Source organism: Urocitellus parryii, chromosome 8 (genome assembly GCF_045843805.1).
Source record: "Urocitellus parryii isolate mUroPar1 chromosome 8, mUroPar1.hap1, whole genome shotgun sequence".
Classification (NCBI taxonomy): domain Eukaryota; kingdom Metazoa; phylum Chordata; class Mammalia; order Rodentia; family Sciuridae; genus Urocitellus; species Urocitellus parryii.
The window spans coordinates 35,574,520-35,600,496 of record NC_135538.1 but is presented as its reverse complement, the minus strand read 5'-3'; the positions used below and the strand labels follow the sequence as shown (position 1 = coordinate 35,600,496).

The 25,977-nt window shown below is 33.1% G+C and overlaps 1 protein-coding gene across 8 annotated transcripts in view; it reads right to left on the bottom strand.

Annotated features, from left to right (window-relative positions):
• The window catches only part of Ptprk (protein tyrosine phosphatase receptor type K), a 527,087-nt gene that overhangs the window by 72,703 nt on the left and 428,407 nt on the right, over nucleotides 1-25,977 (bottom strand). The window lies entirely within an intron of this gene.

The window sequence follows — 25,977 nt, the reverse complement described above, 5'->3', positions numbered from 1 at the left end:
TAGCTATTTTTTTTCCAGAAGAAATTTAAAATACTAATGTACTTCATGAATTTTTTATGATTGTTGTGACATTCATCTTGTTGTCATTCTTCACAGTATTGTGTGAATTTTTCAAAAAGAGTCTTTAAGTCTTCTAAAAAAGTTTCTCTTCACAGTGAATTTAAAAATACTCTCCACATTTGCTTCTGCCAACTGGCTTACCTAACGCGTATCCCAACTAATTTGTGTGGCTACTTAAGATTTCTTCCACTTTGATTGTTTTTTGACACATTTTACTTTCACTAAAGAATAAAAGTACAGTTTTCTCAATGTCTGAATGCTGTCCCACTCAATGTGAGAATGTCTGAAGAATTCTGAAATCAGAGGCTGTCAATGAGACTCTCAATGATTAATAAAGTGATATCATAACCCAAGATGATGTAGAACCCACTGCAGCTCAGGAAATGTGGCAGGACCATTTTGTAGTTAACTGAAGGGCTGGGGTTGTAGCTCAGTGGTAAAGCACTCGTCTAACTTGTGCAAGGCCCTGGGTTCGATCCTCAGTGCCACATAAAAATAAATAAATAAAATAAAGGTATTGTGTTCAATTACAACTAAAAATATAAAATAAAATATTTTAAAAATAATAGTTAACTGAATTCAACTCTTCATTCTTCATGGGACAATTTTAGAAGGACATTCAGTAGTATCATTATGTACAACATTTAACACTAAAACATCACAAGTTGTTAACAATATCTATCCATCAGATAAGTAACATTTTTAAATTAGTAGGAGAGGGGCAAGGAGGAATAATCATTCTAATACACTGTTTGCAAATCAGTCTAATTCTTTTTGATGCTAATTTGGCTGTACCTATTAAAAATGTGTACATATCATATGGCCTAGTAAAACTGTTTGTAGAAACCTATCCTATCTCAGAGAACATAAAGAGCTTAGCTAAGGATGATTATTGCATTACTGCAATGCCAGATTAATGCAATAGTGAGAAATCTGAACAAGATAAATGACCATCAATACAGAAAGGATTAAAGATACTTTCATTTGATGGATTACTTATATTTTCTAATAAAACCAGCTGTTGAAACACATACATACATAAGATCTTCTACCTACATCATTGGATTGGTGATTTGTTTTATAAAATCAAAATCAAAAAAGCCTATATGCATTTGAGACAAGAATATAATTGATTAGTGGATATTATTAGCAAATTCTAAATCATAGGAACCTATAATAGAAAGTAAACATTCTATTGAATTGAAAAGGGAAGGACTCTCTTTTAAGAACAGGTCTTGTAGAGTTGGGAAATTGCCATGAGAAAGATCAGACCTCATGACTCATGACAGATGTGGTAAGTGTCCACTTTTACACCAAACCTACTCTGCATAGTTTTTGCATACAGATGTCATACCCTTCCTTCCACAATCTTTCTTGAAACTCAATATCTGATTCAGTGACTAACAGAAGCACAAGATAAATGCTTTTTGAGTGAATGATCAAATCCCTAATGTTGAGCAGCTATTGGAATAGTTATGCATAGAACCTTAAGAAATGGACAAAGATGGACTCAAGGGATGGCTACTATTGCCATAATAATGTAAAAGTAAGATTTTTTTAAACTCACACACTAATAAAGTGGTTCCTACTAATATTTTAAACATATTTTAGCAATACATGAGGCAAAACTCTTCACTGCAGATTTATGATCTTTATTTTTTTATCGTTTTACTAAATTTCTTATTTGCTCTAGTCTCTAGAGCACACAGTCAGACCACCAAGATTGAGCCACATTTATTTCAAACTATCTGTCCTAGCAGGTGAGTTTGTCAGAAAAATAATAACCGCACAATGCAAAGTAGATTTTTATAAAGGAGTCAGAATGGAGAGGATGGTTATCAGGGGAGATTAAAAAAAAGTTTAAATAGTACAGCGAAACTCTGCCTCAAAAGTGTGGTCCAGTTAGGGTTAGAGAATTACAGCAGCAGACAGAACAAGAGAGCAGGTATACAAGAATTGGGTGGTTTCCTTGAATGAAGGCCAAGGCTGGAATTTTAAGAGGCACAGATGCAAAGCCACATGTTGTAGATAACAGCTGCAGACAGTCTCCCTGAATTGAGAGGAACCACACCTGCATACACAAACATCTATCAGAAGAGTAGCATTGTTTTAAAAAAGATAATTTGTGTTTTTAACTGAAGGGTCAGTAATACTCAAGCTGTAAACTTCTTTCTGCTAATACCAAGGCTATAGAAAAGGTGATGAGCATCACTTTATCTCTTCTCCTATTATCTGTGCAAACACCTGAAATCCTATTTGAATAATGAATAATACGGATAAGAGGATTTAGCAGTTTTTTTTAAAGTGAAAAGGATGATCTCTTTACTAATAAATCCAGCTGGAACTCTGAAAAAAAAATAGAAAATATAAAAAGTAGAACACCTTCCAAAATTTGAACCTCAACTGAGATCTGTGACAAAAACAAGACATGACTAATCTAGAACTAGACAGGTGTTGGGATAACATGTGTCTTCTTTGTCTTTAGGATGAAAATAACACTTGTATATGGCATTTGAATATCTTTTTATAAAAGTTAAATTTATAATTATTTTTAAATAAATTATAACTTCTCTGTGATCTTTAAAAGTATAAAATGGGTTATATAATTTATTTGAGAAAACCAATCACTCACCCCAAGTTTCCTAATCTAAAATAGTATTGAACAAATAAAACAAACTTAAAATACATAATTTGCTATCTTTTCCTATATCAATCACCACATAGTGGTCACTGCTCATTCAGGAAAGATCCAATTAACTTTCTACTCAAATGCCATTTATTAAATTAGAAAGTAATCTTTAACATAATCCACATTTCATTAAAAACTGAATAGAATTCATAATTTCAGACACTAACTTGATAAAGGATAAAGAATATTTTGTTTGTCTATAATAGAGCAATAATCACAAACCAATGCTCTATAACACTCTGCAAATGTGTCTCAATGAGACCAAATGGGGTTTAATCTTTTTTTCCCAACAATAGGATAAATATAGAAAAAAGAGTGGCAGAGAGCATGTTACCATAATATTTCAATAAAACTAACATAATCCTTTTGATGTAGGGATTAACTCTAAAGACCTGTTTTTAATAGTTAAGAATAAAATACTTAAGATTTTTCTGTGATTTAGTATTTGCCTTGTTAAAACTCAAAAAAAATAAAATTGGGAATCTGTATTGTCCCTTTATACATAGTAATATCAATACATTCAAAATATGAGTGTATGTGTGTACATGTACATATATATACACATATGTAAATATGAATATGTATGGGGTGTTGGTGGTAGTGGTGAGTGTGTGTGTCCCTGCACACAAATGCATGAGTTTGTAAAAGCTGCATTTTTAACATTGCTTAGAAATATCCTTAGTCATATCCAAATGTATCCTTTGTAAATTTTCCTTTTCACATGACTGCAGGACACAAGTCAGCTAATTCCTACCTCATAGCAAGGATTCCTTTTCCTCCAGTTTCCAACAACATGTTCTTCATTGTCTTCTGAGCTAAACTACAAAGACTATAATATTCATATTTCTTCTTACAGTTTTTGGAAGGTAATCTAGATTTTATCTATAACATTCCTCAAAATTCTTCTAAACTTTTACCCTCTATCTGATTCCAAAGTCAATTCCACCATTTTTAAGGTATATGTTATAGTAGGAACATTGTTCTCTGTGTCAAAATCTGTATTAATTAACTGTTATATGTTGTAACTAATTAGGAATAATTCGTTTGCTATAGCAACACAAACTTCATTACCTTATAGTTCTGGATGTTCAAAGTCCTAAATGAGACATATGTGACTAAAATCAAGACATTGGCAAAACTTTTGTCTTTCTGGAGGTGCAAGGGGAAGATTCTGTTTCCTTATTTCCCCCAGTTTCTAGAGGGAACCTGTGTCCCTGGGCACATGGTCCCACTCTTCTTCAAAGCACATCACTCTAATTTTGCTTCTGTCATAACATTCCTTCCCTGACACTGACCCCTTTTTCTTTCCATTTATAAGCATTCAAGAATGATATTGAGTCCACTTGGAATATCCAAGATAATTTTCCTAAGCTAAGGTCTTTTTTTGCCAAAAAAGCATCACATTTATGGCACTTGGGATTTAAAAGTAGATTACAAACAATGTATATTTAAGAGAATATAATTAAAATGTTAACTGCTTCAGTTTTGATGGACAGTTTTAAAAAAAGATTGTGCAGGATATAACATGAGTCTTGCCATCTTTACTTTGTGATAAACGTCTACAAAAATATTACATGAGTTATAAAGGTATTTTAATCTCCTGTGTAGTCACTTAAAGCAATGTCCTAGAACTGAATTTAGACTTTGCTGTTGCTGTTATTTGAATAAAACTCTAAATAATAAAATTCTCCTTAATAAACAAATGAAATCCTCAGTTAGATACTATCAGTATTACTATACCATGTAAAAATCTCCATATTGTTCTTTAATCACATTAGAGAAATAATTAGTATCATGGGCATCTGGTATGTGGTTTGGTTTCTTTAAAAAAGTACAGAAAATGGATTTCTGATTCAACACTTTCAACAGCCCCTTCTGTCTGAGAAAATCAAGTCATCACTGAACATCAGACTTCTTATCCATAATCAGAGGAAAATAACTTAAGTTGGGGATTCCAAACATTTTAGCACAATATCATTTTTTAAAAAAATTAAATGGAATATAAATATTTTATTAATAAGTTTATAAGTCAAAACTTACTTAGAACTGATACCAATCTTATTTCTTATTATAAAGACAATCAATGAAAACATGTTAGGTGATAAATGTGAAATCACAGGATTAGGATGACATAAGCAATAATATAAGAACTATTTAATATAATATCATGTTGCCCATTATCAATATGCAATGGGAAATGATAGTATCTTCTGAGTAATTCATCTTGCAATTTCAATATATACTTAAACAGAATTAGAAGGTATATTTTATTTTTTACATTTGTTCAGAAATAAACTTGTGGTAAAAATTAAAGGAAGATACTTATTAATATTCTGCACATAAAAGAGTTGTGTACAATTGCATTGATTTCATATTTAAAATCAGTTCAATAGAAAAATTGAAAATATATTCTTGAAATTCCTAAAATTTGTGCAAAATTAACTAGGAAAGTCTCTGGAAAATGTAAGTTTTCCAAATAACTTTTGAAAATTCTAAGAATCTATTTTCTAATGATGATTTCTCTTCTATAACAAATCCTACTTTTCAATCCTCATGTTGTTAAAATAGTACTGAATTAATTCATGAAATTCAATTCTTAGATTTCAAAGAGCACACTTTCTCGTACAATATCATACAACCAAATGTAATAGCAAACTTATCCACTTCATTGCACAAGCCAAAAACCTGTCAGCATTAATTTTACGTTCCTTCATATACTACATTTAGTCTATCAACAAGTCCCATGGATTTATATCTTATTTCCTTTGACATTGCATTAGTCCTAGCCATCATTATGTCTTGCATGTACAATTGCAGTGTCCTTTTAAATTATTTTTTTAGCACATGACATTTATACAAAATATTAGAGATAATTTTGACATATTCATAAAAGCATATAACATAATTTGCTCCATTTCAATATCCAGCACTTCCCCTTTCCCTCCTCTCCTTGTTCCCCTTGATATCCTTCATCTACTCAATTGGTCTTTCTTCTATCATTTATTGTTTCCTAACTGATGCATTATAGTTATACATAAAAATGGAATTCACTGTAATATATTTATACATGCACATAGCATCCTTTGGATGATTTCATTCTGTAGGTCCTCCCCTTTGCCATCCTTCCGCTGCCCTTTCCTTTGATTTCCTTTGTCTACTCCACTGTTCTCCCTTCTATTTTTATGAGATATCCCCATTTAAAAATTATTTCTCTCTGGCTTCTACATATGAGAGAAAACTTTGTTGACTCTTGACTTTCGGAGTATACCTTATCTCACTTAATATGATGTTCTCCAGTTTTATCCATTTACTAGCAAATGATGTAATTTCATTCTTTATGACGAATAAAATCCCATTGTGTACCTATTTTCTTTATTCATTTATATGTTGACAGGAACCTAGGATGGTTCCATAAGTGAGTATTATGAATTGTGCTGCTATAAATACTGGGTATGCATGTATCAGAATAGTATGCGGATTTTAAATTTTTTCAGATAGTTACCAAGAAGTTAGATATCTGGGTCATATTTTAGTTCCATTCCTAGTGTTTTCAGAAATCTCCATACTGCTTTTAACCATTCTTGTATTAATTTGCAACCCATCAACAATGCATGAGTATATCTTTCTTCCTACATCCTCACCAGCATTGTTATTTGTATTCTTGATAATTGCCATTCTAATTGAGAGGAAAGCTCAGTGTAATTTTCATTTGCATTTCCCTGATTGCTAAGGATTTTGAACATTTTTTTCATATATTTGTAATTCCTCTTTGGAGAAATGTTTAGATCATTTTCACCTTTATTTATTGAGTTACTATTTTCTTTCAGTGGTAAGACTTTGAGTTCTTTATATAGTTTAGATATTAATCCATTGTTGGAAGGGTGGATGGCAATGAATTTCTCCCACTCTGTAGGTTCTCTCTTTACATTTTAATTGTCTCTGTTGTGCAGAACATTTTTAATTTTATGGCATCCCACTTATTGATTCCTGAAGCTTAAGAGTCTTATTAAGGCAGTCAGAGCCTGTGCTGATATGATGTTGTATTGATCCGATGCTTTCTTCTAGCAGTTGCAGTCTTTTAAAATCCTACTTTGAGTTGACATTTCTGCAGAATGAGAGACAGGCATCCAGTTTCATTGTGCTACATATGGATATCCAGTTTTCCTAGCACCACTTTTATAAAAAGCTGTCATTTCTCCAAAGAATGTTTTAGCACCTTTGTCAAGGATCAAGTGACTGTATGCAGATTTTCCTCTGTGTCTTCTGTTCTATTCCATTTATGTCTGTTTCTATGCCAAAACCATGCAGATTTTTTTTTGGGGGGGACACTCGACCAGTGAGCCACATCCCCAGCCCTATTTTGTATTTTATTTAGAGACAGGGTCTCACTGAGTTGCTTAGCACCTCACTTTTGCTGAGGCTGGCTTTGAACTTGTGATCCTCCTGCCTTCAGCCTCCTGAGCCACTGGGCTTACAGGCATGTGCCATCACACCTGGCCCATGCAGTTTTTTGTTACTATAGCTCTGTAGTATATTTGACATCAGGAACTGTGATGCCTCCAGTATTGCTCTTATTGCTCAGTATTGCTTTGCTATTCTCAGTCTTTTATTCCTCCATATGAACTTTAGGATTGTTTTTTTCTTCTTCTTCATTTTTTACTTCTGTAAAGAATGTCATTGGTATTTTGATAGGGAGCTCATTGCAACTGTAGATCACTTTTAGTAATATGGTCATTTTGACAATATTATTTCTTCCCATTTGAAAGCATGGAAAGTCTTTCTATCTTCTGAGGGCTTCTTCAAATTTCTTTCTTCAGTGTTGTATAATTTTCATTGTAGACATCGTTTACCTCCTCATTTCCATACAGAGGTCATCTAGATATACTTTAAGATTCTTCAGACCTAAAAAGCCATTTTTCAAATAGACCTGGTAGACCTCCATAGAATATTTCATCCATCAACAACCAAATTCACATTATTCTCAGCCGCACATGGAGCCATCTTCACAATATACCATGCTTCAGGATACAAAGGAAGTCTTGGCAAATACAAAAACAATCAAGACAATTCCTGGCATCTCACTAATAATCATGGAATGAAATTAAAAAACAATAACAAGATAACTAGAAACCATTTTAATACATGGATAACACATGAAGACTTTTGATCAAGGAATGGGTCATAGAAGAAATCAGGGGAAAAATTTTTAAAATCCTTAGAACAAATGAGAACAGATATACAACATATCAAAATCTCCGGGATACTATGGAGGCTGTTCTAAGAGGAAAGTTTATAGCATTGAGTGTCTACAAAAAAATAAAATACAAACAGAATCTAAATGAATAATCTAATGTTAGATATCAAGTTCCTATTAAAGCAAGAATAAACTAATTTCAACATCAGTAGACTACGTGAAATAAAGATTAGAGCTGAAACTAGTGACTTTGAGAATAAAAAAAATACAAAGGATCAATGCAACAAATAGTCGATTCTTTGAAAAGTTAACAAAAAAGATTGATAAACCATTAGCTCAAATAAATAAAAGAAAGAGAGAAGACACAAATCAACAAAATTAAAGTTGAAAAGGGGATAGTTCCACAGACATATCTGAAATCTAGGGGATCATTACAAACTATTTTGTAAATATAGTTCAATATTTCATATTAAACATATATTCCAATGAAGTGGAAATGCTAGAAGATATTAACAAGTTCCTTGACACAATATGACCTATACAAACGGAAACAAAAGGATATAGAAAATCTAAAACAGACTAATGTCAAACAACAAAACTGAGGCAGTAAATACATCTTCCAACAAAGAAAAGCCTAGAACCAGATGGATTCCCAGCTGAATTCTACCAGATCTTTAAAGAATAACTAATGCAATCCTTTTCAAATTATTCTATGAAGTAGAAAGGAAGGCAAATTCTTTTTATGAAGCAAGTATCATCTGGACCCAAAACCAAACAAAGACAATCAAGGATAGAAAACTGCAGCCCAATATCCTGATAATAAACATAGATGTAAAAATCCTTAATAAAATACCAGCAATATGCATTCAATAATACATTATGAAGGTCCCATGCCACAATAAAGTTTGCTTCATTCCAGGACACAAGGTTGATTTGACATACACAAGTCAATAAATGTAATTCACCACATAAATAGAATTAAGGTTAAAAAAATCATTTGATCATCTCAACAGATGCAGAAAAGCTTTTGATAAAATCCAGCTCCTGATCATGTTAAGACACTGAAGAAATCTGAGGTAAAAGAAAGTTACCTCAATATCAGAAAGGGGATATATACAATAAACACAAAACCAACATCATACTAAATGGAGGAAATAAAACAACACAAAACAAAACAAATCAGTATCCTTTTAAGTAATGTATGCTCTTTTAATGCAAACTGACATTATCTTCTGTTCCATAGGGTATCCAGAGTAATCCTTAAAAGCACACAGGAAATCATGATTCTCTGTTTCAATGCTTCAGTGGCTTTCCTTTACACTTAAAGCCAATTGCAAAAACTCTCTACAATAGTTTACAAGGCTTTTGTGATCTTCACTATTCCTAGAATATCCAAAGTTTGTTCCTTTTATTTTGTAAGCTTTTCAGGCAGTATATATAATGGGTTTTATTTCTTTATTTCATTTAAGCCCCAGCTCAAACATCACTTCAGAGACTTTAGAGAGGATTTATCTGAAATCTTATCAGAATTAGCTTTACTCAGGGAATTCACTTGACACTACATCATAATATTCTGTTTTCTTCATTGAATGTCAACAATTTTAAACTCCTTTGATTATTTGTGCATGCACATTGTCTGTCTCCCCATCTAAAACACAAGCTTCCTTCAGAGAAGTGGCATGCTTAGTTCAGTACTCTAATTCTGTCACCAAGAATCATGACTGGTATAAGCAGTGTTTACAATTTTCCTGTTGAATTATGAATGAATGCATTCAGGGAGATCCTCACGTAACTTGTTAGCTTCGACCTTTCTGGTTTTTGATTATGCCAGTCACATTGCTAAAAGTTCAAATGACTTCATAAGACAGAATAGCATTCTTCACTTCCCAGACACTTCTATAAAAAAAAAATCACTGCTCTTTTTCAAAACTCCCTTTACTAGGATACTTATAGAACACTTATTTTTACTGTAGTTTTTTTTTAAGACTTTGATTGTTTTCTCACTTTATTTTAGTGTGAAGAATTGGACCATAAGCTTCTAAAAGTCAAGGACTTTGAGACTTCTCAAAGTCCAGGAAGTCATTTGCTTCCTTTATTTACACTAATGACAATATTCTTTAGGGGAGGGAGATAAAAATTTACCATCTTTTAAAACTATTTTCCTTATGGTGAATTATTAATATGAGAAAATATGACAAAAATTAATATGAAGAAGAAATAAAATTAGAAACTCATGCAAAAAGTTTCTCTATTTTGGCAATTCTAAGCCTGCAGAATAATTTGGGGTTGGAGAAATGCAAAAATAGACAAAGAATTTTTATTCTAATTAATAATTCGTATTGTTTTTAAAGTATATAAACATAATACATAGTAGTAAAAAAAATTGATTTTTTTTTTCTTTTTCTAGTACTGGGGATGGAATCTAGTGTGTTATACTACTGAGCTACATTCCCAGTTCCTTTTTTATTTTATTGAGACCAGGTCTAACTACATTGTCCAGGCTGACCTCTAAGCTCTGAACCTAAGCCTCCTGAATCTCTGGGATTATAGGTGTACACCACTATACCTGGTTGAAAACTGATATATCTTCAGGGCAATGAAAAGAAGAGTAATTCCAAATTATTCTTCTGAATAATATCCTGAATTAACAACTGCTATTAACAATTGAATCTTAATAACAATTTCATCTGTTTGAAACAGATATAAGGAGATTTTTCACCTCTAACCTTGTAAACTTTATCATCCCTCCAGAGAGTTCATTCTGATAAAAAATTTCTAAGTAATAAGCAACATGACCATTCAGACTAGAATCCACTCTGGAAATATTACATTTTTATTCTCTAGTTTTTCAAATGCAAAGAGTTACTTTAGTATTGTAAATAAGTTGAACAACTTCATTAGTTGTTAATTTGTTAGTATTTTTCTCTATATTAAAAAAGAAATTGTAATGCTAAAGGCTTTGACAGACCCAAGGAAATACTGGTTCCTAACAAAGGTTAGTTCCAAGTCATGTATGACTGAGTAAAGTTTTATTAAAATTGTACTTGGGCAGAGCATGGTGGCCCACACCTATAATCCCAGCAGTTTGGGAGGCTGAGGCAGGAGGATCTTGAGTTCAAAGCGAGCCTCAACAAATGCGAGGTGCTAAGCAACTCAGTGAGACCCTGTCTCTAAATAAAATACGAAATAGGGCTAGGGAGGTGACTCAGTGGTCGAGTGTCCCTGAGTTCAATTCCTGGTTTCCCCCCTCCAAAAAAAAAAAAAAAAAAAAAAAGATTGTACTTGGTTCTGGCTTGGCTTCACTTAGATACACTTTCATTTCTCTTGAGGCATATTCCATGACTCTAGGTCTAGGATGCTTTTACATAATTTCCTTGCTTCTGAGTTCAAGGAAAATGATAAACCACATCATATTAGGGAGAATGGCAGGTGCTTATTCCCTTGCAGGAGAAAAGAATGTGAGTACCAGCAACAGCACTCAGGCTCAAGAAAGATGACAAAATTGGGCTCACTGGGTGCAAGTTTCAGAAGAGTCAGCAGCTTCCTCACATTGAATTCTCCAAAGGACCAAGAAAAGCCATATCCCTACCTAAAGTTTCTCAATGGCCTGATTGAACTGTAACAATTGGCCCCCAATTCCATCTGCTTAAAAAAGTGATATAAAAGAGTCTCTTAGTAAAATTTAAGAAATTAAGCTTAAGATTTTAGAGCTTGGAACCCATTTAAACGTATTTTATCTTTAGACCTCACCTCTGCTTTTCAACCACCTTTTCCTATGGTAAGCTCAGAAAGGAAGAATGCACAAGGCTGCTGTGAGAGGAAAGATTTATTTTTTTAATTATTATTATTTATTTTTTGGAACTGGGGACTGAACCCAGCGGTTCTCAAACACTAAACCCTATCTTTAGACCCCTTTCAGTTTTTTTTTAAATTTGAAATAGGGTCTCACTAAGTGCTTAGGGCATCATAAGTTGTTTAGGCTGGCTTTGAACTTGTGATCCTCCTGCCTCAGCCTTCTGGGTCAAGAGAGGAGACTTAAGAGTTGTACTGAAGTTCAAGTTCACTAGGGTTTTGTGAGTATGGCTCCTACAACGAGGAAACTACAACCAGAGCTTCTGTGGTTTTACAGTAACTTCTTGACAGATTTAGCGTTCCTTTACTTCTCATGTTTGTTATTTTGAATGTCTGTCACTTAAAAAGCCGTTTGCAGCCATCTGTACACTCAGAGAAAAGGACACCAATGAAGATTTGAGAAAATAGCATGAGATATTTAAGATAAAATTACGATTATGAAGAAAATGATTTTTTTTAAATGTACTCTTTATCTAGTAGTTAAGGAATAGATAGCAAAAAAGAGAAGAATAAATGAATTAAACATTACAGGTGTTTTTATGATTTACAAACAAACTTTTAAATACTGACTTTTTTTCTTAATATTGTAATACATGGTAAAAATGCCTATTAGCGCTAAAGTCAAGATTTGTTTCTTAGTCTTATTACAGAGAATTAGTCAGTATCTTGGTTCTTATTAATATTTGCCTGATTTACTTTGAGAATAATTTTGTGTAAATGAGTGCATGGCTCTATAAATGATTATTTATATATTGAGAAAATTTAATTTTTTACTTTTTTATGTATGATTGCAGAATGCATTACAATTCATATTACACATATAGAGCACAATTTTTCATATCTCTGGTCGTATACAAAGTATATTCACACCAATTCGTGTTTTCATACATGTACTTTGGATAATGATGTCCATCACATACCACCATCATTACTAACCCCCTGCCCACTCCCATCCCTTTGCCCTATCTAGAGATTGTCTATTCCTCCCATGCTCCCCCTCCCTATCCCACTATGAATCAGACTCCTTATATCAGAGAAAACATTCGGCATTTGTTTTCTGGGGATTGGCTAACTTCACTTAGCATTATCTTCTCCTACTCCATCCATTTACCTGCAAATGCCATGATTTTATTCTCTTTTATTGCTGAGTAATATTTCATTGTGTATATATGCCATATTTTTTTGGACATTCATCTATGGAAGGGCATCTAGGTTAGCTCCTCAGACTAGCTATTGTGAATTGTGCTGCTATAAACATTAATGTGGCTGTGTCCCTGTAGTATGCTGTTTTTAAGTCCTTTGGGTATAGACTAAGGAGAGAATAGCTGAGTCAAATGGTGGTTCTATTGTCAGTTTTCCAAGGAATCTCCATATTGATTTTCATATTGGCTACACCAATTTGCAGTGCCACCAGCAATGTATGAGTGTACCTTTTCCACCACATCCTCACCAACAATTATTGTTGTATGTCTTCATAATAGCTACAATTCTGACAGGAGTCAAAATCTTAGAGTAGTTTTGATGTGCATTTCTCTAATTGATAGAGATGATGAACATTTTTTCATATATTTATTGACTGACTATCTTCTTTTGGGAAGTGTTGCTCAGGTCCTTGGCCCATTTTTTAATTGGGTTATTATTATTATTATTATTATTATTTTGGTGTTTAGCGTTCTGAGTTCTTTATATACCCTAGAGATTGGTGCTTTGATGTGTGAGGGGTAAAAATTTGCTCCCAAGATTTAGGTTCTCTATTCACCTCACAGATTGTTTCTTTTTCTGAGAAGAAACTTTTAGTTTGAATACATCACATTTATTGATTCTCAATTTTAATTCTTGCACTATAGGAGTCTTATTAAGGAAGTTGGGGCCTAATCCAACATGATGGATTTTGGGGCCTACTTTTTCTTCTATTAGATGCAAGGTCTCTGGTTTATTTCCAAGGTCCTAGATCCACTTTGAGTTGAGTTTTGTGCATGGTAAGAGAATGGGGTTTAATTTCATTTTGTTGCATAATGATTTCCAGTTTTTCCATACCCATTTGTTGAAGAGGTTATTTTTTCTCCAATGCATGTTTTTGGTATCTTTGTTTAATATAAGATAATTTCAATTTTGTGGGTTAGTCTCTGGGTTCTCTGTTCTGTACAATTGACCTACCAGTTTATTTGTTGCCAATACCATGCTGTTTTTGTTACTATTGCTCTGTAGTGTAATTTAATGTCTGGTATAGTGATGCCACCTGCTTTACTCTTCCTGCTAAGGACTGCTTTAGCTATTCTGGATCTCTTATTTTTCCAGATGAATTTCATGATTGCCTTTTTTATTTCTGTGAAGAATGCCATTGAGATTTTGATTGGAATTGCAGTATATCTGTATATTGCATTAAATCTGTAATAAATCTGTGCTTTTGGTAGTAGGGTCTTTTGATAATATTAATTCTGCCTATCCAAGAGCAAGGTAGATCTTTCCATCTTCTAAGGCCTTCTTTGATTTCTTTATTTAGGGCTCCACAGTTTTCATTGTATAGATCTTTCACCTCTTTCATTAAGTTTATTCACAAGTATTTTTTTTTTGAGGTTATTGTAAATGGGGTAATTTTCCTCATTTCCCCTTCAGAGGATTTGTCACTGATATACAGAAATGCTTTGTCTACCCCAAGTTACTTCCTGTCTATTCTCTTTCAGATTTCTCTTTCACACTTCCTAAGATATATTAACTCTATATTCTCACATCCTACCTCTTCAGCATATCATCCTACACCTCACCCCCAGTTTATTGTTCACTGCCAGAAACTGTAAACTCTTGTACCAACCTACTGATTATATTATAGATAATAATCAAATCCAACATTTCTGTACATTGTGACCAAACTGTAAACATCTTAATAGCAACGAATTGTTCATAGGTGGTATATTGTTGATATTGAGATCTGTCAACATTGTCCTTGCCCACAAAGGAGAGGTATTGCAACACTACCGGAACACTACAAACCTATAGGGTATAAACAATAACATCCCAGACCCACAGAACAAGAAGGGAAGACACATGAGCAACATGAAAAGACAAGGGAAGAAAGTGCCCCAATCAATCAAGATACCACATTGTTAAAACCCATGGCAACCACAGCAGAAGAAAATACAGAGAAGGCATTCAGAATGTACATGATTATATTGTTATGTGAATTCAAAGATGATAAAAGAGAAAAAATATAGGCAAAAAAAGATCATTTTAACAAGGAGCAACATAAACAAATACAGGAAGCAAAAGATCACTTCAACAGGGAGATAGAGGTCCAAAAAACAAAACAAAACAAGACAAAACAAAAAACACAGAAATTAAAAGTTTAATTGAAAGCACCACCAACAGAATAGACTACTTGGAAGATAAGACATCAGACAATGAAGACAAAATATATAATCTTAAAAGAATGTAGACCACACAGTGAAAATAGTAAGAAACCATGAGCAGAACATTCAAAAAATATGGGATAGCATAAAAAGACCAATTTAAGAGTTACTGGAATAGAGGAAGGCATAGAGTTCCAAACCAAAGGAATGAACAATCTATTCAATGAAATAATATCAGAAAAGCTTCCAAACATGAAGAATGAATTTAAAAACTAAATACAAGAAGCTTACAGGATGACAAATGTACAAAATCACAACAGATCCACACCAAGGAACATTATAACAAAAATGCTCAACATAAGAATAAGAAGATAATAGTAAAAGCCATGAGAGAAAATTTTAAATGACACAATATGCTAAATATTATGGAGACAGGTAAAATAAAATTTCAATTGAAATAGATCTCTTATTAGTTTAATGTGAATGAAGCATATTTCTAGGGAAATACTTTTGAAAATACTTTGAGTGCATTTATTATACTTTATATAATATTTGTACGATTCAGTACTTTCATATCTAACCATAGATATAAACAATTACTTATTAAACAATTTTCTTATGAAAATAAATGCACCACTGTATAAAATGCTTTACAACAACATGGCATAAGATGCTTAGCTTTTGACTTACAAATAACTATGTTCATTTATGAATATATGTGGAATAAGAACAATGTTATAAATTAAACATGAAAATAAAAGGCAAAATAGTATCAGAGAATCTAAAATTATTATCTTTCAGTGGAGAAACCTGAGTCTGAGTCTAAAGATGTTAAGCATGCAAATTATACAAGGTTCCAATCTTATACCAAAAAAAATTTTTTAAGGTTCTAGTTTCATCTCGTATTTTTCCTCTTCCATATCTAGAATTAGCCACTTCTTAAAGAAGCCCCAGTTACTTTTATTGAATAATGGTATTTAGACACCAAAATATGAATACTAGGGGTGTTTACTATTATTATGGTATCATTGTCCCCAGGCCCTCTCAGTGAACCGAGTTATGAACTGAGTTTTGAGACACACACATAACACACCTTCAACTTTTCTCTGTCCTTCTCTGGGTGTATGTGTATGTGTATGTGTTTGTGTTTGTGTGTGTGTGTGTGTGTGTGTGTGTGTGTGTGTGTGTGTCTGCCCTCTCTGCTGTTATTTACACCCTGTGTGGTTGTACTCCTCACTGCACTCCTCACTGACTCAGTCATCCTACACATGAACAAATTTCTACATGGATGTTCATCTACCTAGACTAATGGTATTTGACATACTACAGGGCTGCCTTCCTGGATTGACAGCTTCACACAACTCAAATTTGTTCTCCCCTATCCAAAGCTTTTCACTTCATTGGGTTTCCAATACCCATACCAGGTGTTTCCCCCACATAAATACCCTTCTTCCCAAGCTTGGGTTCTGATTCTCCATGCTTCCGTTTACCCTTCTTGGACTCCAAAGTCCCAGAAGCCCAGCTCCACATGTAGAGACTTGCTCCTCCTGGAACAAACTCAGACTACCCAGACTGGACTATGTATGGTACCCATGCTGGTGACACAAATCTGATCAGTCTCTGATAGTATGCCAAGTGCTGCTCCATGAAATTGCCTCCCTCATATGCTCATGCTCTGACCTGCTCTGTGGACTTGAAGCTTCTACCCATTCCAGCTGTGGTTTTGCCCATGCTCTGCTCTACCTTGTGGTTTTGGGATGAACTGTGTAGGAAATGTAGGAAGAGAAAAGGCTGGGGAAGAAAGGAAAGAATCTGCACCAGGCTTTCAAATAGCTTCCCCCACTTTCTACTACCTTCCTGCATCCATCTAACATATTAAGAGGATTTTTTATACACCAAATATTACATACAGCCAGAATTTAGCTTCCATCCTTTCAAAAACTCCCAGTGAATCACTGTTGCCTTTGCAGTACTGTTGGAATTCAAGGCCTTGTCAAACAGGAATATAAACTTTCTAGTCTTTTCTTCCTTAACATTAACATAAGTGAGACTTACTATACTATTAAAGAATTATTCTTTTGATATAAGATGATATATTTTCCAGTCCTCAAACTTTTGTTCTACCTAATTACTTCTATCTTGAATTATCTTGCCTTTCATTTCCAACTGACAAAATAACATCCATCTTTCAAAGTACAATTTAATATGCTACTTACTCCATAAAATCCTTCTCTTAGCTTCCTAACCATAAGTAATTATGAATATTAACAATGAAAATAATGAGAAGGAGTTATAATAGACATTTATTGAAAATGTTTCACATGTAAGGTACTTTACTAGAAAGTTAATATCTATTATTGTTGGTCTTACATCAATCCTTAAAATTAATTATGTTCAATCCCATTTCCATTGTACATTATCTTTATTGAACAGTGGGTTATAAAGTTTATTTTCACAAAAAATCCACAGATTCCAATTTTTAAAGACAATATTCGCGTAGTACTTAAAAAGAATTCATTAAAGAATGAGAAAAATATATGTAAAAAATATCAAAAACTAAAAAGAAATATTTTAAGTTAAAAATTATCTATAGCTTACACATATAAATAAACTAACCCTATGATACTTAGTTTAATTCTTAAAATGTAAATGTGACTGAAAATTTAAGTAATGAGTAGACAGATGCCTTTTTTTTTCCTATCCATTTCTACCCATTCATTATTTGGCAATACAGAATTTTTTTTTGGTGTCCTTATGTTTTATTTTTCTTTCTCTCCATCTTCTTCATATATTCTCAAGTCTTTACCTTTCACCTGAGGGTTGCCTCAGCATTTCTTCCATTGCTTGTGGCATTCCTAAACCCTGGCTGCTTTGCCCAGGGTATCCATCAATTGGTACCCAGGCTTGCTGGTACTGAAGTAATCCTGGAGTCGGTGTAAGCAAAGTGGAGTATGTGGTCTTTCTTTTACTTTCTTTACTATTTGTTCACTTAACTTATGCTCATCCTAACTGAAATACGATTTGGGGATGCCCTGCACATGCCTCAATGAGGCGTTTTCTGTGTTTTTTCCCTCTCTTTTTAATTTCACTGGTGTCCAGCTTTGGTTCTGCGATAGCTGAGTAAGAAATATACAACAAGAATAGCTTAAAGTTGTTCCCACCATTTACTCTTTCTAGCTTGTCTTAATTTTCTGTTCAATAGTATTTTTATGTATCACCACAATTCACAAACTACATGTTAGTTTGATTTTTCTGTCATTATCTTTTCTCCTATATGGAATATGTCCTCACAGAATTGTACTTACCTATTCAGGTCTGAGTCTGAAAACTCGATTTGCATATACATTGGGTGTTAAAAGACAGGTAAAAATAGGTAGTGGGAAGATAAAATTACTTTATGATTCACAAAAGACTAAATGAAGCAATAAACTGAGGCTCAAATGAGTACACGATTCTAAAGGCAAATGACAAATAAAATAAGAATTGTTTTTCAGAATGTTTTAAATCACCAACAAGCCCATATTCTCTAGTTAGAGCAAGCTTAGAGAAGGTCTCAATCCATGAGTGAGTAGACTGTACCAACCGCCATCAACAAATGAGGGTCTTTAAATTACTCACATTCATATTCCTCCTTCCCCTAGAATCAATAATGATTAATAATTTAATCATTTTTCAAATATCTAATTTTCTACTTTCTGTTTATATGTATAACATTTGTGGTTATCCCCAATTTCTTTTTTTTTAACCTATCTCTTGGGACCTTTATATAGATATCATTCAGAAAATGTTAACCAGGAGGCCCCAGACTGGTTTTCATACCCTTGAGTGGTGTAAGGGAACTTGGATTTGGAGAAGGTTCCCATCATCACATAACAGGTAAGAGTTGATTACTGGCCCTAAATTGTGCAAACAAAGTGGCTCAGGCAGAAACATGCTTTCCTTTTGGGAAGTAAAAAATATCAGTACATGTTAAGCAAAGGATGTCTATATGACTAGCACCCAATAAAAACCTTGTACACTTAATCTTAAACTAACTTCCTTGATTGATAAACATTTCATTTGTGTTGCCCTAATTCAATCCTGGAGAAATTAAGAATGTTCTGTGGCCCCTTGGAAACTCTTTCCTGGTCTCTTCTGAACTTTGGTCATGGGAATTTTCCTTTTGCTGATTTTGCTTTTATTGTTTATGTATTGTTTCATTGTATTATTATTATTGTTATATATTGTTTACTGTATTATTTTATTGATTATGCTTTTATTGTATCATTCATAGCCACAAAAACCTCTCATAGATATGACTAGAAATCCTAGGTAATCACCAAATCCAGGTGTAGTCTCAGGAACTCCTGACATAGATATATATCTGGATGATATATTTAAACTGTCATACATCTATATAGAAACTGCACACAACTTTTTTCTTTCATGAGGCATTTTATTTCTTTTTTAATAAATGGAAAATTAAAGAGTATATTCTTTTGTGTCTAGCTTCTTTCATTCAAATGTTTATTTTTTCATGTATGTTATGTATATATTTATAGATGTTTATATTCTCTGCTTTAGAGCATTGCATTGTGTGAATATACTCAATCAATTTAACAAGTATACTAATGACTATTGTTGGGAGCTTCCAGATTGTGGCTTTTGCAAATACTGCTGCTATAAGCTTTGTAGTATGTGTGCTGGTGGGCAATTTTCCAAGTGCTTGTATTATTGTTTACTTCTACCAGCAGCACAGCATGAGATTTTTCAGTTGCTCTACATCCTTCCCAATGCTTGGTATCTCCTGTAATTTTCAATTTTACCAATTTAGGTATCAATATAATGGAATCATGTTGTGGTTTTAATTTATATTTTCTTATTGAGTATCATTTCATACATTTGTTAATAGATATCCTTACCTGTTAAATGTTAATTTGTCCAATTTCTAATAGACTTTCTTTCCTTTTCTTACTGATTTATAATATTTACAAGTTTGAAATATAAGTTCTTTTGAAGATATATTAATCACTATTTTTTTCTTACATGAATGGTATTTTGATCTCCATATAGTGGTCTCTGATGCAAAGGTGGTCTTATGTGGAACAAATCATTTTTTTTTAAGAGGGGCACAGTTTTTGTTTCCTACTAAGAAATGTCTGACATCATGAAGTATTCTACATTGTCAAAATAAGGTAACCACATATGTGTGGGTATGCTTCTGGATTTTCTCTTTCATTGGTCAGATTATTTACTCTTGTCCTAATAGTACACTGTCTGAATTACTATAACTTTACAATAGGATTTGATGTCATCCAGAAACCTTATTTTTCTTTTAGTATTTCCATGAATTTTGTTGGTCCTCTACATTTCCACTTTAATTTCAGAATCTGTCTTTCCATTTAAAAAAGAAATTAGATTTCTGATTATTTTTAATCTATAGATTCATATAGGACAAACTGACATTTTACCAATACTGGGTCATCTAATCCATGAACTTGGCATACCTCTCTTTTTTGTTTTATTTCTTTCAATGACATTTTGTATTTTTCAGTGTAGAAGTATTATGCATTTCTTATTAGGTTTATTCTTACTCTGGTTTTATTTAGACACATTTTATATTGAAAATAATTGTTGCCAATAAGCTATTGATTTTTAACTTTAATTATAAAATCATCAAACTTAATGAATTATTTTCTGAAATGGATTATCACTTAGTTCCCCTGGATTTTATCAATTTGCTATTTCCCCAGTCTTCCCCAAGTATTTGGTTATAAATTATTATTTCTTTATGAAGTCAATAGTGATAACTTGATCATCTTGAGCATTAATGCCATCCTTCCTGTACTATAGACTGAGCCATAACATAAGGTATCTCCAATGGGCTTCTCAGGAAAGAGTGGTAACAAGTCAAGGTCATTTAATGGAGCAATTTAATTTCAAAAACTATAAAAAATGCTTGAGTTGTCTTTAATTATTTATGCTAAAAATGAGTATTTATTGATAGAGTTATTAGAAACTCCTTCAGTCACCACCTGATACTCCAAGACTTATTTGGAAGTAGGTAGCAAGGATAAACCGAGAACCATTTAACCCTCTTTCCCTATACCATTCTTCCATTTGCTATGCATTATGTAAACAGGTGAGTTTACTTTTCTTATTTGTCCCTATGCCCTAGCATCTTATTATTATGACTCTAACAGAAATAATCAGAAGCATAATATTCCACATGCAAACACTAATCTACCTGATTTTAAATTAAAAAACAAATTATTTAACTTCCAGTTAGTTTAGGGATGGACTGAAGAGTGAACATAATGTTTTAAAGTTCTTCAGCTCATGGTCTTTTCTGCTTTGGTGAGACGGATATTTTTCTGCAAACAAGATGGGAAGAAAGTCTACTTACTCTAACAATAGGGGTAGAAAGATAGGTCCTAGTGTCTTTTTTTTTTTTTGTAGTGAGTTAAGAAGAAATCATTAAACACAGATTATTCCAGATATGTAGTAGGTATGGGATAACTGGTACCAACTTTAAGAATAATTCAAAGTATTATAAAAAGAAGGTTGGAAAGAGCACAAATGATAACCCCTTTTCATTTCTAGCTCTAATGTTATGTTTAAGAACCACAAAAGATATTCAGAGTTCTTATTTTTACTTTGAGTATAAAATTTAAATACATCTAATGAAGTCAAAGAGGTTCTACTTTAATAAAACGATACATTCTTGTGCCACTGAGTTATATTCATTCATATGGCATTTTATAGAATTTCAATCTTTTATCATAATGATTACAACCAGAATTTATGTCTTAAGAAGTCATAGTTAGATTTCCTTTGGACCCTCTGCTCTGATACATCACACTCTTTAATTCTGATTAAATCAGTAGAATAAGCCCTTCATATTGAAATGTGCACAGCAGGAAAGGAAAGAAGCTACAGAATAGGATATATTTATAAGAATAGCAGTGATCAAGTTGAAGAGAGAATTTCAGCTAAACTATCTTTGTATTTATCCTAACAAGTAGCCATTTGAATGAATAAGAAATCATTGATTGCCACTGAATTCACAAGAAAATTCATTTGAATAAAACTGATACAGAGACAGATTAGGATTAAATTCAATTTAATTTACTTTATTTTATAAAGTATATTTCTAATCAACCATGTTCCACATAGAATAAAACTGAATCTCAACTTTGGGGAAAAAAGTATTCTATGCTAGAAGGCAAAATATATATCATGATCTAAACGTACATTTAAATAAACAAAAAAAGAACCACTCTAGTTCTATATTAATTTGTCTTTTGACACATCATAAACTGTGGTAATACTTTTAGAATTTCAGATAGGACTGTGACTAAACCTGAAACATCTATCCTAAACTTAGTTTAAATTCTAACTGTAGATTCAACAAATATTTGTTATACTCATATGACTCTCACCCTGTACTTGTTCCTGTCACACAATGATGTACAAGACAATCACACAATCATACCATGATGTGTAGGACAGCAATAAATTTAGCAGATTTAAGAATATGCAAAAAAGCAAAGCACTATTACATATGGTTTGAAAAAGTTGGTGTGGTGAAAGGCTACTACTACAAACCAGAATATCTTCAATATTCAAAATGCAACTCCAGCATTTTCAGGCCACCTTTTTCAACAAAGTTGACCTGGACAGGAAGCTGAAAAAGTGTCTGAGATCCTTCACTCACACCCAATGCTGTGCTGGTGAGACCAGGTCAGGGTCTAACTGGTGGGCAAATGAAACACAAAACATGACATGGGAATCCTACAGGATATATCTACATAGTGTGTTTGGCCCAGGGATTCCTGGGCAGGGATGTCCTGCTCTTTGGCAGGAGTGCAAGAAGTAAAGACACATGTTATCCATGGAGGGACACCTATAACCATGCCATCAAGGACAGCCTTCCAAACCTCATATTTTTCCTGTGCACTAGGTGTTGCTTCTACCTATGGTCGTGCTGTTTTTAATGTTTGATTAGTTTTTATTTTTGTTAACTGAAAAATACTTACCTATTCTTGTGTTGATATATATGCACATTTATAATAGTAAAATTCCCACATTTTACATGGGTGATCTGACAGATTTTTTCCAACATAGAAACTTTTAATAATTGAGCTGGTCATTTACCAGAGGGCTTCCTCATGTTTTCTTTATGGTCAATGTGATTATGCTCTTTTGACTATTAAGTGTGTCTTCAAAGTGCCATCTCAGAAAATTTTTATATTGAAAAATTTCATACCAATGCTGACCATACCTGGCTGGTTTTATCTTAAAAGGTAGTCAGGCAATATATTGATGATACTTTATAAATGTAGTTTTCTCATAAGTAAATAAAACAAAGTTGAATATTTAGAGCAGAAAATACATTAGATATAGGCAGAAACATTGAAAGAATGAATAAAAGCATCTTAGTTTAGGGGTTGGGGTTTTGGCTCAGCAGTAGAGTGCTCACCTAGCGTGTGCGAGGCCCTGGGTTTGATCCTCAGCACTACATAAAAATAAATAAATAAATAAAAATAAAGGTATTAAAAAATCATCTTAGTTTTTCCCTAAGCAATTTCTATCACGAAAGTTTAGCAAGTTTAGCATTCGTACAAATTTCTTTTATAATGGAATAACATAAATTATGTCTTTCTGAAGTAAGGTAAAAAGTCAATTGTGATGATGATAAACAGTTAACACATGTGTAATATTTACAAAACTTCACAGTACAGCAGCCTTCCTCTCTGTTGTTGTGAAGAACATGTTCCAAGACCTCCAATAGTTGCCTAAAGGCAGTTCTAAACTCTCTCTTTACTGTTATTTTTTTTAAACTCTGCCTATATACCTCTAATAATGTTTAATTTATAAACTGGGTACAGTAAGAAATTAACAATAATTATAATAAAATACAATAATTGGAAGCTTCACTATTCTTGTAGTTTGGGTCCCTATTAAATAAAATCAGGTTTACCTGAACACAAGGCACTGCAATACCATAAAAATTGATCAAACTTCCGCGCAATTGCATGGAAGATGGAAGGAGACCCTCATCGTTATACAGAATACATGTATGACCATGTGAGGAAAAAAAAAAGTGTGTCACATTAGATTAGGTAAAAAGAAGTGATGGGAGGGGAGGGGAGAGGAAGGGGGGAAAGGAAGGACAGCAAAATAAAATAGACATTATTATTGCTGTGTGTGTATATGTGACTGTATGACTAATGTGATTCTGCAAACTGTACATTCAGAAAAATGAGAATTATATCCCATCTGGATTCAAATGTATGATATGTCAAGATCATTGTACTGTCATGTGTAACTCATTAAAACAAATAAAAAATTAGTTAAAAATTGATCCAATAACATCAAGATCTACTAAATGACTAATGGTTGGGTAGTAAATTCTATGTGGTACACTGGACAAAGAGATGATAAAGTCCTGGGCAGGATAGAACAGGACAGTGTGAGATTTTATCATGCTGCTCAGAATGGCACACAATTTAAAACTTAAGTAATGTTACTTCTGAAATTTTTCATTTAATGTTTGAGGGTGTGGTTGACTGTCAGTAACTTAAGAAGTAGAAGCAAAATCTCAGGTAAGAAGAGACTGCTGAATAAGTTATTTTAAACCTCAATAAAAATAAGGGGTAAGTACTCTTATTTTGTGAATAAGACCTTATACACTTTGGCCAGTGCTAAAGAATTATGAAGGGACAAATCAAGGTATAAACCCAGATAGTCTAGTGTCCTTTCTCTGCTCACTGTACCATCCTGTCAACTGAAATAACTACCACAAAAAAACTTTCTTTCTTACTAAGTTTCTGGCAAATATTCTATGCCATGTAGTAAGATTAATTTCCATGATTTCAAGTTGCAATCTAAATACCATATAGTATTTGTCAGCATGCTTTTATTTGTATTCAGAGAGGGACAAAACGATAGTTAACCAGGTCATTCGAAAGCAAACTGAGTAAGAAAATTGAAATGCTACAAGCACTTATAACTTTCTTTTCTGAGTTTAGAAATGCAGCATTACCCTATTTAAAGAAGTTTTTTAGAGGCTGATGCGAGACCTCTTTACATCACTAGCTCTACTTTAAATCTGGAGAGCACAGGTGATACATACTTAATGTCTTCCACCATTAACCTGTAAACATTTCTGCTCTAACTCCTGATCTATAAGCTACATTTTAAAAAATAAAACATAATTCTTATGTACTGCATTCCCCTCAATATATTCTTCTCTTCACTTTTTAATAAAGCTTGCTTATTTTTTTTTAAACTGTCATGAGGAATCAGTGTTTGAATTGAACAAGTATGTTTATTTTTTCTTCTGTGAAGCTTCTTTATTCTCATGAGTCAAGGGAAAAAATCTATATTGCCTTTACAAATCAAGAGTAAAACACAAATGCTAATTGAGAAGATTGATGATTAGATGGAGAAAAATGATAAAAAGGAAAGATGCCAGTACACACAGAATATGGCTATTCATTTTAGCCCCCAAAGAATCTACTGCTGCTTATGAATGTGGGTCTAATACTAATTCTAGCAACGTTCTACCCAGAGGACAACCCTCTGAGGAGCCTCTGGCTGCAGGCAGACAGCTTTTTATTATTTCTCTTGCTAGAACACATGAAGAAGTAGCTATCTCTCCCTTGTGGGCACAATCAAATAACTCTTAAATGAAGGACTATAAACGGAGATGAGGAGATGCCCCCTCCCCACGTTGAACTCTAAACACTCATTCAAGGATGACAGTATTTTTTCCTCACAAAGAAAGCAGGCAACTGAGTCATAATAGGTTGGGTCAGCAGGAACTGTGTTGGTGATTACCTATCATGTAC